General features: G+C 36.4%; 1 protein-coding gene across 9 annotated transcripts in view; it reads left to right on the top strand.

Moving 5' to 3' along the window:
• Nucleotides 1-14,015, top strand: part of LOC143224793 (uncharacterized) — an 87,793-nt gene that overhangs the window by 46,344 nt on the left and 27,434 nt on the right. The window contains exon 1 of one of the 9 annotated variants that reach the window (XM_076453105.1): nucleotides 9,333-9,555. The exons of the other annotated variants lie outside the window; for them this stretch is intronic. The gene's annotated coding sequence lies outside the window, so the exon portion shown is untranslated. Of the gene's footprint in view, nucleotides 1-9,332; nucleotides 9,556-14,015 lie in introns of those variants that run through there. 9 annotated transcript variants of the gene reach the window in all.

Here is a 14,015-nt window from a genome sequence, read left to right as displayed (position 1 = left end):
ACAAACTCACGAAAACCACTTAAACGGTCGCCATATTTACTGTAAGAAAATTCATAGACGACGTAAAAAAATGAAATTATTAAAGCTAATGTATCTTTCTACTCCATGTTAAGTACAAAAGTAGCGACATGCACGTGGGTTCTATTTCTCAGTTCAACTCAATAACTACTCGTAGATTGCAAACGTTTTCTTCATTGTAAACTATAAATAATTAATGAAACGATCAAACAATACAGACAAACACTTTAGACGAAAATATGATTTCTTCATTTCGAATTTAATTATACTCTGTCTCATAACAATTTATTAATGAATAATGAAGCCCAGCATGGCTAAGTGGGTTAAGGCGTTCGACTCGTAATCCGAGGGTTGCGGGTTCGAATCCCGGTCGCACCAAACATGCTCGCCTTTTCAGTCGTGGGGCGTTATAATGTGACTGTAAATTCTACTATTTGTTGGTAAAAAAGTAGTCCAAGAGTTGTCGCTGGGTGGTGATGACTAGCTGCCTTCCCTCTAGTCTTACACTGCTAAATTAGGGACGACTAGCGCATTTAGCCCTAGTGTAGCTTTTCGCGAAATTCACAAACAACCAAAATGAATAATCGGAACACAATAAACATCTGTTTCTATTTGAAACTCTTGCAGCTCTGAAATCGTCCATGAAAAGAAATTCGGAGAAAAGGTCAAAGTTATATATTTATGTACAAGTTATATATTTATGTACAAGTGAGAAACAAAGAATATCCGGTATGAGATCATATGCATCAATATTCATTGATATTAGTATGGTTAGAACGTCCTCAATATCCATTGATATTAGTATGGTTAGAACGTCCTCAATATCCATTGATATTAGTATGGTTAGAAGGTCCTCAATATCCATTGATATTAGTATGGTTGGAACGTCCTCAATATCCATTGATATTAGTATGGTTAGAAGGTCCTCAATAACCACTGATATTAATATGGTTAGAAGGTCCTCAATAACCATTGATATCAGTATGGGTAGAACGTCCTCAATAGTCATTGCTTTTAGCATAGTTAGAAGGTCCTCAATAACCACTGATATCAGTATGGTTAGAACGTCCTCAATAACCACTGATATCAGTATGGTTTGAAGGTCCTCAATAACCACTGATATCAGTATAGTTTGAAGGTCCTCAATAACCACTGATATTATTATGGGTAGAACGTCCTCAATAAACACTGATATTAGTATGGTTAGAAGATCCTCAATAACCACTGATATTAGTATGGTTAGAAGGTCCTCAGTAACCACTGATATTAGTATGGTTGGAAGGTCCTCAATAACCACTGATATTAGTATGGGTAGAAGGTCCTCAATATCCATTGATATTAGTATGGTTAGAACGTCCTCAATATCCATTGATATTAGTATGGTTAGAACGTCCTCAATATCCATTGATATTAGTATGGGTAGAACGTCCTCAATAGTCATTGCTTTTAGCATAGTTAGAAGGTCCTCAATAACCACTGATATTAATATGGTTAGAAGGTCCTCAATAACCATTGATATCAGTATGGGTAGAACGTCCTCAATAGTCATTGCTTTTAGCATAGTTAGAAGGTCCTCAATAACCACTGATATCAGTATGGTTAGAACGTCCTCAATAACCACTGATATCAGCATGGTTTGAAGGTCCTCAATAACCACTGATATCAGTATAGTTTGAAGGTCCTCAATAACCACTGATATTATTATGGGTAGAACGTCCTCAATAAACACTGATATTAGTATGGTTAGAAGATCCTCAATAACCACTGATATTAGTATGGTTAGAAGGTCCTCAATAACCACTGATATTAATATGGTTAGAAGGTCCTCAATAACCATTGATATCAGTATGGGTAGAACGTCCTCAATAGTCATTGCTTTTAGCATAGTCAGAAGGTCCTCAATAACCACTGATATCAGTATGGTTAGAACGTCCTCAATAACCACTGATATCAGTATGGTTTGAAGGTCCTCAATAACCACTGATATCAGTATAGTTTGAAGGTCCTCAATAACCACTGATATTATTATGGGTAGAACGTCCTCAATAAACACTGATATTAGTATGGTTAGAAGGTCCTCAATAACCACTGATATTAGTATGGGTAGAACGTCCTCAATAACCACTGATATTAGTATGGTTAGAAGGTCCTCAATAACCACTATATTGGTTAGATGGTCCAGTGAGATGCAGTTATGCCATCCCAAGCTTTGGATATTTAAAGTGGGTTTTTGAAGCTTTCTTTGTGAAAAACCATGACTAAAATGCTACATTACGTACAAGAACGTATTTTCTTTGAACAGTACCTCGAGTGAAATACTGAAAAGTGTTTTATAAGCAAAAGAGAACTGATACTTTATTGTGTTTAATTAACTACAGTATACAAAGGCATGAAGACGAAACTTGTAAGCTTATTGTAGTAACTTTCAAACGCAAAAGAACAATTACTGTTTTACGTTTCTTACACACAATTTTTATTTCAAGTGTTATTGTTACAACTGTGGATTTCACTTTAATATGCTATTTAAAAATTTTCGACAGTAGCTAATGCTAAACATAGATACACTGCTGACCAAAATCTTGAGGTCAATGAACTTAAAGAAAAAAATGCATTTTGTGTTGTTAGACTCAACCACTTATTTGAGTGGAGCTTCGAAAGATGAAAATAAGAAAAGGGAAAATAAAAATAAAAAACTTTTAAGCATTTAATAGGGAAAATATGAATACTATGAAATTAGTCTGAGTACTAGCTGGTCAAAAGTTAAAGACCATAGTGAAATGAAGCGTTAATTGATAAACATGTAACGAAATTTAGTCATTTGTGTTCAAGCATTAGCGTTGTCAACATCTTCCACTGACATCTCCTGTGAAACATTGGGTAAAAACACGGCAAAGGCTAAAATGTCGACAAAGTTTGAACGTGGCTGCAAAAGCAAGGTCTCTTTCCACGTGTCATCGCTGGTGAGATTGGGCGATGTAAAACTGATATTGCAAATTTTTTAAGAAACCCTGAGAGATACGGAACGAGAATTTCAAGAGGTCGGCCCAAGAAAATTTCGCCGGCGTTGAGAAGGAGAATTCGACGAGTTGTCCGGCAAGACACCAGCCGATCGTCGAACCAAATTAAGGCTTTTACAGACGCAGAATGCAGCTCAAGAACAATAAGACGAGAGAAAGGCTTTAAAAACCGTAATCATCTTCAAAGGCCACGCTTCCTTCCACACCATGAAACAGCTCGCTTAAAATTTGCTGAGAAGCACCAAACATGGAACGTAGAAAAGTGGATGAAGGTTTTATTCTCTGATGAGAAAATATTTAACCTGGATGATCCAGATGGCTTCCAACGTTACTGGCACGATAAGGATATCCCACCGGAGACATTTTGTACACGACACAGTGGAGGAGGTTCCATCATGATCTGGGGTGCTTTCTCCTTCCATGGAACAATAGAGCTTCAGGTTATACAGGGGCATCAAACAGCAGCTGACTACAATGACATGTTGGAGAGAGCATCCATATTGACTGAAGGCCCTCGCTTGTGTGGAAATGACAAGGCTGAAATCCACAATGCCTGCAGGACAAAGGACCTTTTCATGGCAAATAATGTGATTCTTTTGGACCATGCAGCGTGTTCGCCCGAACTGAATCCCATTAAAAATGTTTGGTGATGGATGGCAAGCGAAGTCTATAGAAATGGACGTCAATCCCAAACAGTACATGATCTTCGTGAAGCCATCTTGACCACTTGGAATAACATTCCAGCCAGCCTTCTGCAAACGCTTATATCGACTATGCCAAAGTGAATGTTTGAAGTTATTCGCAATGACGGTCGTTGCAACTCACTACTGAGACCTCTGGTTGGGCACTTCCTACCCTGTTTAGGTCTTCTTTTTGGTATGGTCTTAAACTTTTGACCTGCTAGTATTTAGGCTAATTTCATAGTGTTCACATTTTCCCGATTAAATGGTAAAAAGGTTTTTTTTTTATTTTCCCTTTTCTTATTTTCATTTTTCGAAGCTCTACTCAAATAACTGGTTGAGTCTAACAACGCAAAATGCATATTTTTCCATTATGTTCATTGGTCTTAAGATTTTGTCCAGCAGTTTATGTCACTTAGAATAAATTATGTCAACTGAATGAATTTGTTTTAAAATTATTAGTTGTTATGTTACAGTATTTAAAACAAACATGAGTATTCGTTGTCTAAGAATGGTAGTTTTAGAAAATCTACAAAAGTTTGTTTTCCTCGTGTGAGATGGGCGTATAATTAAATTTCTGTACAATATCTTTGGAACGTACTAATTAATTTGTTGCTTAAAGAGGATAAATCAGCTTAATTAATATATGGCTGTAATATTTATTTTTCGATTACACGTTTGTTTGTAGGGTAATAATACAAAGGGAAACTACTACTACTCAGTAGTAAGTTGTATTTAAAAACATATATTATTTCCATATTTCATAATACGTTTAGTTATGCTCACTAGATGGCAGAACAAATGTTTTATACCACCGCAGTTTGAGACTTCATTGCCAAATATATCTGCCAAAATAATTTTGCTAACAATAAATAAGCATAATAAATAATTATTTTAATTTTATTCAATGTATGAAACAGCTGAAACCTGTTTGTAACTGACAGATCTTGCTTATATTACTGATGCCTGCGTTTAATAACACCACTTTATTAGATGTCAAAACAACACATTATATAACGGTGTTTTCACTTCAATATTCTCGAGATTTTCCACGAAAAGCCCTACTAGTTTATTCACAGTCTTCATTAAATGAGTGCATTATTCCATCCAGCCGAGTGAAATTAAATGCGCAGTTGAAACCAAAACCCAGTCAGTGTTATACGCCGTGCACCGAATTTATTCAAAATCCTCCCGTCAAGTTACGAAGTTCATGAAGATTGTAACACCCAACAAACTTCTTGCAGATACCATCCTACGCAACGGATGCTACTACCATATATTCCACTTCAGTGCCGAACGCCCCCCGACGCCATCCAACTACACCCAAAACTCCTAACCAACCTACACCTATACCACAGCCTAGCGGAATATCCCCTATGCCCACAGCCACCCCGCTACCTGTAAACCAAACATCAGCAAAGTATACCCAAACAGATTTCGTTAACAAAATATCCCAGGGCACACAAACCATCGATGAAGAACCAAAAACTAGCGAGTCTTCCACCTTGACTGACAATATCCCAACAGCAGACGCAGTTTCTCAAACCAAGTATCCCAGTATCCTGACGATATGCGCATCACGAGAGCAAGCAGGAAGGCTGCCTTTCTTGAGTCGAAGCTTAGGCCGTTCTCTAATTGTTCTCCCCTGGCTTGACCGACATTTCGACCCATCAGACTTGTACAATCCGAGTTGCCCTTTGAAACAGTCGCCATTTTAGTTCAAAATACATCCAAGCTACCACCTATGCGTTTTGTGTTTTGTAATTATCATTTGCTTTGTTATCATATGTATGTCAATTGTTCTTAATCTATATAAGTTCTTTTACTACACCTCTTCTTCCGGGCACGATCAGGGCCTACATTCGGCGCCCTGGTCGTGAAAGTGGGTTTTCTCGGGGTACTCCCGTTTCCCCCCACAGCAAAAGTTCCGTTTCATAGGATCTATAGATCCCAGCCCTGAAAAGAGGTACGTTACTTTGATATCTAAATTTTAAATTAATATCTAAATTTTTGAATATCCAAAATTTTTAATTGTTTAATAGCTAATACATATAACTCATGAGACCTAATCATGTCGTCGCACTGTGTTTGCATCTCTCTCCAAGTCAACATTCTTAGACATCATTCCTCGGACGCTTGTGGGTGTTCTGCTGAACCTTCCTCATCTTTCTTCGTCGTCTCTCGAGCCGGCAGGATCTCTTCTCAGCTTTTCCTGACGCCCCTCAATTAAATTCAACACACTATCAACTTCTAGGTCATTCGTGATCATCGCGTTAGATGAATAACTAACATGCCACTTCTGTCCATATCACTCGCTCCGTAATCAGGTAACTAATTTATTCTTGCCTTGTGTGTGGTGAAGAGAAAGAATAGTTTCTGACCGCCCCTGGTTATTTTTCGTTCAACCAGAACGAAAGAATAATTTAACCAAAATACCTACCATGGTCTATGTCTATGTCTAAATTCTCGATTTATAGATGCTTTTAAAAACAAAATGTTGAAGGTACAAATTAAATCCAAGATACTGTGATCCGTTTCTCAAAATGTGTGAAATTTCAAGTTGGTTGTCATAATTCTGAACTTGCGTGGTTCGCCCATAATTACATCAGGTATCAGTCAACGAAAGATTAGCTGTATAAACAAAGCATATACCCCTCAAACTTTTATGTTTATATACAAATGTGTATCAGATCTCTAGCGAATACAGTTGCATGCTACTCTGTAACATGCCCGACTATGTCACCAAAAAATTACAAGTGTTACAATACACGGTTATCAGGACTGCCTTCCGTTTACCATGCTACACTCCACATTGTTACCTAAATAAAATATACGACATAACACCTATTAAAACACGTTTACTTCAACTAGCCAATAAATTGTATAAAAAAGCAGTAAACAGTAACTCGCTTACAGCCCAGTTTACCAATTTATCAGTTACTCCCTGCTCTTGGCAAAATCATATTTCACCCTTTAATACACTCAACTTTATTTACTAATGTCTTTTATCTCAATTTAGTTATGATTATCACGTCTAATTATCTTGTTTGTTTATAGCTCAGGCAATAACCAGATATATTTTTCGGCATCTGGTTAGTGAAAGTGGGTTTTTCTCGGGGTACACCCGAGTTTCTCCCACAGCTAAATTACCGGGTATTAGGATTTACAAATCCCTACCCTCGTGTTATATGTGTTTTTTATAGAGTCAATATTTAACCTCTCGCGAAACACCAATGGACCTTTGCCACCAGGTGACTTCATAATCTCGTTAACTTTAAATTTTGTAGGTATAGACATTTATCATCAGTTCAGCTAAATCTAGCTTCGCGTGCAGGGCGAAGAGAAGATCTCTTCTGAGCGCCCTCTATTGCTTTGCACCTCAAGAGATGTAAAGTGTTAAATCGAAATACCTGCCACGAATTTTAATTTATTATTTTTCAAATTTCTGATGAAGTCGAGGCCTTGAGCTGGGTGTAAGGTTTTCATTTGTATAAGATGGACTTGTGAGTGTAGTCGTTCTCAATGACCTTTTGATATACATGTTTTTTAAAACTTAAACTTCGTGTTTCGTCACGTTCCTTGGTCCATTAGGACCTTGAAGGTGATTTGACTTTTTTCTCTCTGGACGTTCGGGGTGGAATACCAGCACCATGCTTGAGATAAATAAATTGGAGAAAAGGCCTGGGTCTCTGGTTTTCAGGGTGAGATTATACAAATCTCCCCTTAGTATCAGTCCACCACTCAGTGCGTGGTACTTGAACCGTCCTTGAGAAAACATTCCAGTTTTACTAGCCTTCCAATGAATTCAAAATTAGATTATTTAAAATTTCAGGTCTTTATTACAAGACTGAGATTAATGGTTTCACATAAAAAATACGAAGAAGTTTGTTTATATCTCAATAGATAAAGATAATGTTGATCTATTATACAAAAAAATAAAAAAAAGTGCACAAAAGAAGTAAAACGTTTTCAATACCCATATCAGTTGTCGCAAATTTATATTTACTCCAAGTGGGTTTCTTCACATCATGAACAATTAAAGTTGCAAATATCCTTCTCATTATTCATAATAGAATATTTAGTGTCCCAATTGCTGAAATGTAACCTGTATTTGGATCATTTATTCATGCTCACCAGCACTGAGGGTTTTTAGTTTAATGTAATGTAATTTCACGTTAGGAACACGAAATTGAATACATACACCAGTGGAAAGAAGATGTCTACATAGTGGTTGATCCTAATGCAGAAGAACTGCGTAAAACAACATCACACTTCAAACTATTTATTACATTTCTACAACTTGCGCTGCAGTCGATTAGGTTCATTAAATTAATTTCTATTTTTACTTGTCATTATTTTAATATGATATAAATTTAATAAAAATGTAAATAACACTCGCACAACATATTGGTATCTGTTGACCAAATTTTCACTACACCATGTATTTAAAATGGATACCAAGAATAACGTTGGACTTTTCTTCGGGGTGTGGCTCAGTTTCTGTTTACATCTATGCTATTTGTTTGTTTTGAATTTCGCGCAAAGTTACCCGAGAGCTATCTGTGATAGCCGTCCCTAATTTAGCAGTGTAAGACTAGAGGAAAGGCAGCTAGTCATCACCACCCACCGACAACTCTTGAGCTACTCTTTTACCAACGAATAGTAGGATTGACCGAACATTGTAACGCTCCAACGACTGAAAGGGCGGGCATGTTTGGTGTGATGGGATTCGAACCCACAACACTCAGGTTACGAGTCGATCGACTTGATCACGTGCCCATGCCGGGCCCTGATAAAATTATACAGTTTATTAATGACGTGCCTTTAATTATTCTCAAGTCTTTCTTAGTTATAGTTAGATTTAATTAATAATATCTACACAAATATTGTGTTTGTATAAACGCACGTGTGTATAATACTTTGTAAGGGTTACATTTATTTATATAAAAATTAAAGTTTTTCTAACAACTGAAACTGAAAACAAAAGCCTATAGGTCTGCGAGTGTGTGTTTGTTTTTTATAACAAAGTCATATCGGGTTATCTCTTGTGTCTGACGAGAGGAGTCCGACCGCTGATTTAAAATCCGTAGATTTAACACTGTCCCATCAGGAGATGTTTTTGACATACTGCATAAACGTAAAATCTAAAAATTATAACAACAGAAAAATGATTCGTGTTTTATATGTAGACCAAACTGTTGTATTATGAAAATTAAGACATGGTTGTTGTATTACTTCTTCACTTTTAACACTTTTTTCTCGCTGTTTTAATTATCAGTTGGTTATTCATTTAATTGTTATAAGAGCAAAACTGCACAAAGAGCTGTTTGCGCTGTGCCAAAGGCAGGGATGTAACACTAAATCTTTGCGTTATTAACCCTTGTATTTTCCGTTACGCCACCAAAGAGTCTTAGTTAGTTATATTGATAGTAATTAAAATCATTACAATATCTGATAATTTAAAAAAATGATAATGTTTAATTTACTTAAACATTTTGTCACTAGATGGCAGTCAAGAAGGGAGTTAGTGTTCAAAGTAAACAAGGGATTTCTTGTGTGTGTACTGTCTGATATATTAACGTCTGAGTGCCCAATACCGGCAAGGTAATAAGATAAAACGTCACATGAAGCTCTCACCAAGGAAACGTTTAAACATGCAGAAATTTAATCAGATGTTTGACCACGGCTATGTTTCTTCCTTTGAAAAAGAGACGCAGAAGAAAGATGGATGTCGAAGAACGTGGTTTTGTATCTAGATCATCTCACAAAGTAATCGTTTTTCTGATTCTTCTCCAAGCGGTATTTTCATAAAATCGTACAAATTGAACACAAACAAGGTGGTAAGGTGAAACTTCATTATATTATTATTGTGACGAATATTAGCTGTATTTTGTGTGTGCTTTTTAAAAAAACTACAGTTTGACTTTATAGTGGTAAAATCGAATAACTTTTACTTTGGCTTACTACTGGATGAAATTCCAAATGTTTGATTTTAAAAGTATCTTAAGAAATCACTTGTTAACTTTAGGTTCTTTACATCTGCTCCTACAGTGGTAATTTGAAATGTGCACTACATATGTGACAGCATTTTCTGCCAAAAAAAAACAACAAACAATTTTGTAAATATAGCTTGTTGTTAGTAATTAAACACAAATTAAACGAAAAGGGCTATCTGTGCTCTACCCACCACGGCTATCGAAACCCGGTTTCTAGCATTGTCAGTCTAAAAACATACCGCTATGTCACTCAGTAGGGATGGCGACGCTAGAAAAATATTCATGATTGAAACTTCGTATTTTTAGATTGTCACTTATTATAATTTATATCGAATGTACTTCCAATTTATTATGTTGTGTATTACAGTTTAAAATAGTACAAAACTAATTAAATTTTAACTTTAATTACAAAGTTTTAAATGTACTGATGTATCATATTTATAGCGCAAGGTTGATACACGTGGTTTTCTTTATCAAGAGAAATATATTTCAATACATATTATAACAACGGTTTATTATAAACATTTGATGCAAATAAGGATTTGCATATAAAGGGGTTACAAACAATATTAAGTCTTCTTTCCTGTCTGGAACTTCCTTAATATCTTATCGAGGGTTTACGATGAGCGAATTAATTGCAGGTAAACGCAGATACAATTCATTTAACAGGGTTGTTGTTTTGGAATTTCGCACAAAGCTACTCGAGGGCTATCTGTGCTAGCCGTCCCTAATTTTGCAGTGTAAGACTAGAGGGAAGGCAGCTAGTCATTACCATCCACCGCCAACTCTTGGGCTACTCTTTTACCAACGAATAGTGGGATTGATCGTAACATTATACACCCCCACGGCTGGAAGGGCGAGCATGTTTAGCGCGACGCGGGCACGAACCCGCGACCCTCGGATTACGAGTCGCACGCCTTACGCGCTTGGCCATGCCAGGCCTCACTCAACAGGGAACTAGCCAGCTAACATTGTATTTTTCGCTCGTCTCACACCATTTACGAGCTGAATTTTTACCGCTAAGTTACGCAATGCTTTTGTAGAAATACTGACGTCCAATGATAATCCGGTACAGTTAAAGGGTTTGTAATGTTTTAAATCTATAACCGTTCCTGGTCAATAACACTATGTAACACAAATTTTGTTCCTGGTTAGTATGTGTTATTTCTTAATTGCTCATGTTGTAAAAGTACAGAAAATGGCCATTATTCCCTTCAAACTTTGCTTTTGTGACCTGGATAATGAAATTCAGAAATTAACCTATATTCTGTGTAAAAACGGGCAATTTTACAGATTTTAATTTACATAAGGTCTGAATAAAACAACATATGAATCAAGATTACATGTATTTATAAAGTTATACAAAAAATGAATGAAAATATTTAGAAGTGAGTAGTTTTTCAAAATTTGCGACTGTAATGTAAATCACTTTCACGTATCAGACCCTAAATATAGTCTCCCATCATGTCTTCGTTATACGCTCCCAGGTCACAAAAGCAAAGTTTGAAGAGAAAAAAAAATAGGTCTTTTCCATTTACTTTAGGCATAATCAATTGGGAAATAACACTTTCTGTCCAGGAACAAGAAATAGCAAAAAGTTTGTTACATAGTAGTTTATCTTACATCTGTAGTTTCCGATCAATAAGCATTAATCGAATTATAGTTTCCGAAGTTTATAGTGTACCTACTGTAGCAAACCAGCATTATATAACCATCTCTTGGGGCATCGATTTATAAATTTTAAGCGAGGTTTTCGAAATTTCAGTTCGCAACAATACTTAAAGATACGCTAGTCCTTTTGTAAAAACATGATGTTGGTTCTTACACTCGAAACTCTTCTCCAGATTTAGGAGTTGTACATTTAACTGTGTATGTTACATGGATTTCTTACACTGTGTATGATAACAAATTTGTTATTTTAAATGAAAAACAAACATTATATAAATTATCATCCGTTTGGAAATAAGGTTTAGTTCATATTTTATTCTTTGTCACACAATTCATTATGAATTTTTGCAATCGCCATTAAAAATGACAAGAAAATGGCACATTTTCATTATAAGTAAGGCATCGGCATAGCCAGGTGGTTAATGCACTCGACTCGTAATCTGAGGGTCGAGGGTTCAAATTCCCGTCACGTCAAACATGTTCGCCCTTTCAGCCGTGGGGGCGTTATAATGTGATGATTAATCCCACTATTTGTTGGTTAAAACAGTAGCCCAAGAGTTGGCGGTGGGTGGTGATGACAAGTTGTCTTCCCTCTAGTCTTACACTGCTAAATTATGGACGGCTTGCGCAGATAGCCCTCGTGTAGCTTTGCGCGAAATTCAAAACAAACAAACAAGCTAATGAACAGAGTTAGAAGTTTACTTATTTGGTGGTTCGGAGAAAATGTTTTAGTTTGTTTTTAGGGTTAGCATTTAGTGGATTATGAGGTTATTAATAACAATTTGACTCTAGTGTAATTTTGTGTAATGTTACAAGTTGGTATTTAGGTATAATTTATTTTTAAAATAAGTCGATAATAACATTTTTGTAAAACACTTGAGCAAATCAAACGATTGGAATTTTTAATATTTTTAAATTTTGAAAGATCTCGCCTTTCTGGAGTTATAATATAAAAAAAGAAAGAAAGATGAAATACGTGAAATATCAAATGTCAAAATTAGGCTTAGTATTTCGATACATTATGATAATTTTACCTGATTGTGGAATGGAAGACGCAGCATAGAGTACAGATACAACTGTAGTCCACTAAGATACACAAACACAAAACTAATTCAGGTGGTTTGTATAGAGTACAGATCCAACTGTAGTCCACTGATATACCCACACACAAAACTAATTCAGGTGGTTTGTATAGAGTACAGATCCAACTGTGGTCCACTGAGATACACACAGACACAAAACTAATTCAGGTGGTTTGTATAGAGTACAGATCCAACTGTAGTCCACTGATATACCCACACACAAAACTAATTCAGGTGGTTTGTATAGAGTACAGATCCAACTGTAGTCCACTGATATACCCACACACAAAACTAATTCAGGTGGTTTGTATAGAGTACAGATCCAACTGTAGTCCACTGAGATACACACACACAAAACTAATTAAGGTGGTTTGTATAGAGTACAGATCCAACTGTAGTCCACTGATATACCTACACACAAAACTAATTCAGGTGGTTTGTATAGAGTACAGATCCAACTGTAGTCCACTGAAGTACACACACACACAAAACTAATTCAGGTGGTCTGTACAGAGTACAGATCCAACTGTAGTCCACTGAGATACACACACACAAAACTAATTCAGGTGGTTTGTATAGAGTACAGATCCAACTGTAGTCAACTGATATACCCACACACAAAACTAATTCAGGTGGTTTGTATAGAGTACAGATCCAACTGTAGTCCACTGATATACCTACACACAAAACTAATTCAGGTGGTTTGTATAGAGTACAGATCCAACTGTAGTCCACTGAGATACACCCACACACAAAACTAATTCAGGTGGTTTGTATAGAGTAGAGATCCAACTGTAGTCCACTGAGATACACCCACACACAAAACTAATTCAGGTGGTTTGTATAGAGTACAGATCCAACTTTAGTCCACTGAGATACACCCAAACACAAAACTAATTCAGGTGGTTTGTATACAGTACAGATCCAACTGTAGTCCACTGAGATACACACACACAAAACTAATTCAGGTGGTTTGTATAGAGTACAGATCCAACTGTAGTCCATTGATATACCACAACACAAAACTAATTCAGGTGGTTTGTATAGAGTACAGATCCAACTGTAGTCCACTTAGATACACCCCGACACAAAACTAATTCAGGTGGTTTGTACAGAGTACGGATCCAACTGTAGTCCACTGAGATATACCCACACACAAAACTAATTCAGCTGGTTTGGCTTGTTTTGAATTTCGCGCAAAGCTACACGAGGGCTATCTGCGCTAACTGTCCCTAATTTTGCAGTGTAGGACTAGAGGGAAGGTAGCTAAACATCACCACCTACCGCCAACTTTTGGGCTACTCATTTACCAACGAATAGTGGGAGTGACTGTAACATTATAACGCCTCCACGTCTGAAAGGGCGAGAATGTTTAGAGTTATGGGTATTCGAACTTGCGACACTCAGATTACAAAATTCGGGCAGTCCGGTAGCAAAAACGTTTGAAAATTATTAGATTAGTAATGAACAGCTATGGGCGTTCTCGTGGTTGAAAACATTATTACGTTTATAATATTGAGATTAAAGAAAAGAAACATTCTAATTATTTTTCTC

This window comes from Tachypleus tridentatus, chromosome 9 (assembly GCF_004210375.1).
Source record: "Tachypleus tridentatus isolate NWPU-2018 chromosome 9, ASM421037v1, whole genome shotgun sequence".
NCBI classification, from domain to species: domain Eukaryota; kingdom Metazoa; phylum Arthropoda; class Merostomata; order Xiphosura; family Limulidae; genus Tachypleus; species Tachypleus tridentatus.
This window is presented reverse-complemented; position numbering and strand designations above follow the sequence as displayed.